Genomic DNA, 4,712 nt, shown 5'->3' with positions numbered 1-4,712 from the left:
TGTTAGTGTATTTTCAGTTTGTTTCTTCCATCACTTTTAATTCTTAACTTCTATTTTTTTCCGTATTGTAATACTTGATTTTCAGAAAAAAACTGAAAATTAACCAAATCGTACCGATATCGAAAATAAAACCGATACAATTGGGACTGTTTTAAAAATTTTAATTTTAATTATATATAGTCAAATAACCGAAAAGCTGATATGATATATTTTTTGTAAAAAATCAGCCAAACCAAACCATTGACACCCGTATTTATAGCTATACATGTGTGAAGGTTCTTTTAGATCAGATATTTCAAAAATTTCCTTCTTTTTGTAAATTTGTGCCAAAAGCACCGTCACATAAATTGGGAATGGGGGATAGGGAGACTTTTTTGTAAGTTGAAAATGTTGGAGGTGGCATTTTCAAACATCCTAATCCGGGTCTAATCTTAGTGTAGATATTTAAAACCCCTCCCAACTTCCAACCAAGTCTTCGCCATACCTCAGCTTCAGCTCCAGCTCCACATCTGCTTAATTTTCCACTCCATTTCTAGAACTTTCTTAGCTCACAAATCGAACTATATTGCTTAAAACCTCTCCATTATTCATACTATAAAAGCAGGTAAACAAATCCAAAACTCTATCTATTTCCTCGTTTCGCTTTCGCAGTATACTTAGGGAAGAACACTTCTTCCTTATGTTCTTTTTTCAGGAAATTAACTCTTAGTTCTGTCTTACATAGAAATATATCTGCTAAAAATGCCGTGTTTTATCCTTGTATAGATTTAAGTTTTGGCGCTTTCGTGGATTTGAATTTTGAATAGTGACTACTTTTGTCTTTTTTCTATTTGTTAATACTAATTAATTTATTCTCTAAATTAGAATCAATTGAAGCGAACGACCAAATCTGAACTGTTTTATTTAATAGAAGCTTCTCATCTCACAAATTGGATTTTATTGCTTTCTATTTTTCATACTATAAAAGGAGGTAAACAAATCCAACTCTCTCTATTTCCTCGTTTTGCTTTCGCAGTAAATTTGAAGAGGAACACTTGTTCCTCTTTATTCTGTTGTACATAGAAATATATTTTCTCAAAATGCCAAGTTTCCTTGTTTTTATCCTTGTGCAGATTTAAGTTTTGGTGCTTTTGGCGATTTGAATTTTGAATAGATCATTTTTTGTCTTTTTCCTATTTGTTACTCCGTCCGTCCCAATTTATGCGGTACCATTTGACTAGGCACGGAGTTTAACTTTTGAAATTTGTGGTCCGAAGCAAGCCTCAGATGTTTGTGTGGCTGTAAATCAATCTCATAAAGTTGTATTGTTTCTAAATATGGAAATGTGACATTTTTTTTGAGATAGACTAAAAAGGAATTTGGGACAGTAATAGTTAATTTACTTGCCTTATTCTCGGATGTTGATCTGCTAAATTAGAACTAAAACATGGAGGCTTCTTTTGATTTAAGCGAACGACAAAATCTAAACTGTAATTGCAATGTTTCATGTAAATGAAAAAGAGATTGTATTTCTTCGCGCTATAATTAGTCAACAATGGAATAATAAAAAGATTTTTGCTCAAAATGCCTAGTTTCTGGAAGAACCTTGTTTTATCCTTTGTGCAGATTTAAGTTTTGGCGCTTTCGTGAATTGAAATTTGAATAGGACAGCTTTTGTCTTTTTCTATTTGTTTATAAGTAGTTAATTTACTTACCTTATTCTTGGGTGTTGATCTGCTAAATTAGAACTAAAGTATGGTGTCTTCTTTTGATTGAAGCGAACGACCAAATCTGAACTGTTTTCGGCTTCTTGTTATATGGTACTTGTTCAACTGCTTATTTAAACTATATGCCATAACTCAGGGGTCGTTTGGTAGCTGGTTAGAGTTATGTAGGTATTAATTTAGAATGATTAGCTATGAGGGAATCTATGCATTATTTTATGTAGCTTTAGTTATTCATGTACACCCTGTTTCAATTTGTTTGTCTTACTTTCCTTTTTAGTCCCATTACGAAAGAATGCCTTTTTCCTTTTTTGAAAACTCTTCAATCCCAACTTTCCACTTGGCATCTTTAAGACCACATGATTAAAAGATATTTTGGTACATTCTAATATATGTTTAGTTTAAGACCACGGGGTTCAAAAGTCTTCTTTGAATTTTTTTTTAAAAAAAATTTAAAAAATTTTTTAAAAAGGGGGAAAAAAACCCCCCCCTTTTTTTTTTTTGGGTTTTTTTTTTTTTAAAAAGGTTTTAAAAACCCCCTTTTTTTTTTTTTTAAAAATTTTTAATTTTAAAATTTTTTTTTTGGGTTTTAAAAAAAAAAGGGGGGGAAAAATTTTAAAAAAAAAATTTTCCTTTTTTAAAAAAGTTTAAAAAAAAAAAGTTTTTAATGAAAAAAAAAAGGGGGGAAAAAATTTTTTTTTTAAAATTTTTAAAAAAAAATTTTTAAAAAATTTTTTTTTTTTTTTTAAAAATTTTTTTTTTTTTTTTTGGGGGAAAAATTTTTTTTTTAAAAAAGAAAACCTTTTTTTTTCTTTTTGGGGGAAAAAAAAAAAAAAAAATAAATTAAAATTTTTTTTTTTAAAAAAAAAAGGGAAAAATTTTTTTTTTTAAAAAACCCAAAAAAAACTTTAAAAAAAAAATTTTTTAAAAAAAAATTTTTAAAAAAAAACCCCCCCCAAAAAAAAATTTTTTTTTTTTTTCCAAAAAAAAAAACCCTTTTTTTAGGTTTTTTTTTTTAAATTTTTTTTTAAAAAAAAAAAATTTTTTTTTTAAAAAAAAAATTTTTTTTTTAAAAATTTTCCCCTTTTTTTTTTTAAAAAAAAATTTTTTAAAAAAAAAAAAAAATTTTTGAAAAAAAATTTTTTTTAAAAAAAAAAAAGGGTTTTTTCTTTTTTAAACCCCCCAAAAACCAAATTTTAAATTTTGGGAAAAAAAAAAAAAAAAAAAAAAAAAAAAAAAAACCCCCAAAAAAAAAAGTTAAAAAAAAAACTTTAAATTTTAAAAATTTTTTTTTTTTTTAAAAAAAAAAAAAATTTTTTTTTTAAAAAAGGTTTTTTAAAAAAAGGGAAAAAAAGGGGGAAAAAAAAATTTTTTTTTTTTTAAAAAAAAAAAATTTTTTTTTGGGGGTTTTTTTTTTAAAAAAAAAAAAAAATTTTTTTTTTTGTTCCCAATTTATTCTAATTTTAAAAAAAAAATTTTTTTTAAAAAAAAAACCCAAAAAAAAATTTTTTAAAAAAAAAAAAAAAACCCAAAAAAAAGGAAAACAAGGAAAATTTTTTTAAAAATTTTTTAATTTTGGGGGGGTAAAAAGGGGGGGGAAAAAAAAAGGGTTTTTAAAATTTTTGGGGGGGGGAAAAAAATTTTTTTGGGGTTTTTTTTTTTTTAAAAATTTTTTTTTAAAAATTGGTTTAATTTTTTAAAAAAAAAAAAAGGGGGGGGGTTTTTTAAAAAAAAATTTAAAGGGGGGGGTTTTTTTTAAAATTTGGGGGGGAAAAAAACCCCCCCCCAAAAACCCCATTTTTTGGAAAATTTTTTTTTAAAAAAATTTTTTTTTTTTTTTTTTTGGGGTTTTTCACCCTTTTTTAAAAAAATTTTTTTTTTTCCCAAAAAATTTCCCCCAAAAAAAAAAAATTTTTTTGGGTTTTTTGGGTTTTTTAAAAAAAAAAATTTTAAAACCCTTTTTTTTAAAAAAAAAAATTTTTTTTTAAAAATTTTTTTTGTTTTTTTTTTTTGAAGTTTTTTAAAAAAAACAAAAAAATTGGGGGTTTTTTTTTTTTGGGGGGGGAAAAAAGGGAAAAAAAAAATTTAAACCCAAAATTTTTTTTTTTTTTTAAAAAAAATTTTAAAAAACCCAAAAACCTTTTTAAAAAAAAGGGGGGAAAAAAAAAATTTTTTTTAAAAAAAACCCGGGTTTTTTTTTAAAATTTAAAGGGGGAAAAAAAGGGTTTAAATTTTTTTTTAAAAAAAACCCTTTTTTTTTTTTTTTCCCTTTTTTTTTTCTTGAAAAAAAATTTTTAAAAAAAAAGGGGGGGGGAAAAATTTTTTTTTTCCCAAAAAAATTTTTTAAAAATTTTTTTTTTTTTTTTTAAGGTTTTTTTAAAGGAAAATTTTTGGGTTTTTTAAAAACCCCTTTTTTTTTTTTTTTTAATTTAAAAAACATTTAAAAAAAAAAAAATTTTTTAAAATTTTTTTAAAAATTTGGGGTTTTTTTTAAAAAAAAAAAAAAATTTTTTAAAAAATTTTTAAAATTTTTTTTTTTTTCCCCCCCTTTTTTTTTTTAAAAAAATTTTTTTCCCTTTTTAAAAAATTTTTTTTAAAAGTTTTTTAAAAAAATTTTTTTATTCCAAAAATTTTTTTTTTGTTTTAAAAAAAAAATTTAAAAACCCTTTAAAAAAGGGAAAAATTTTTTAAAAAATTTTTTTTTTTGGAAAAAAATTTTTTTTTTTTAAAAAATTTTTTTTTTTTTTTTTAAAAATGGTTTTTTAAAAAAGGGTTTTTTTTGGAAAAAAAATTTTTTTTTTTTTTTTTGGGAAAAAAAAATTTTTTTTTTTATTTTTCCCCCCGAAATTTTTAAAAAGTTTTTTTTAAAAAATTTTTGGGGAAAATTTTTAAAAAAGGGAAAAATTTTTTTTTTTTAAAAAAGGGTTTTTTTTTAAATTTTTTTTAATTTTTTTTCAAAAAAAAACCCTTTTTTTTTTAAAAAAATTTTTAAAAAAAAAAACGAAAAAA

At 22.5% G+C, this 4,712-nt stretch overlaps 1 protein-coding gene across 3 annotated transcripts in view; it reads left to right on the top strand.

Moving 5' to 3' along the window:
- Window positions 1–408: 408 nt before the first annotated feature.
- Window positions 409–4,712, top strand: part of LOC132068650 (uncharacterized) — a 19,636-nt gene continuing 15,332 nt past the window's right edge. The window contains exon 1 of one of the 3 annotated variants that reach the window (XM_059462303.1): window positions 409–604. The gene's annotated coding sequence lies outside the window, so the exon portion shown is untranslated. Of the gene's footprint in view, window positions 605–687; window positions 971–1,075; window positions 1,800–4,712 lie in introns of those variants that run through there. The other 2 variants (XM_059462307.1, XM_059462304.1) reach the window with 2 other exon arrangements.

This window comes from Lycium ferocissimum, chromosome 8 (assembly GCF_029784015.1).
Source record: "Lycium ferocissimum isolate CSIRO_LF1 chromosome 8, AGI_CSIRO_Lferr_CH_V1, whole genome shotgun sequence".
Lineage (NCBI taxonomy): Eukaryota > Viridiplantae > Streptophyta > Magnoliopsida > Solanales > Solanaceae > Lycium > Lycium ferocissimum.
This window is presented reverse-complemented; position numbering and strand designations above follow the sequence as displayed.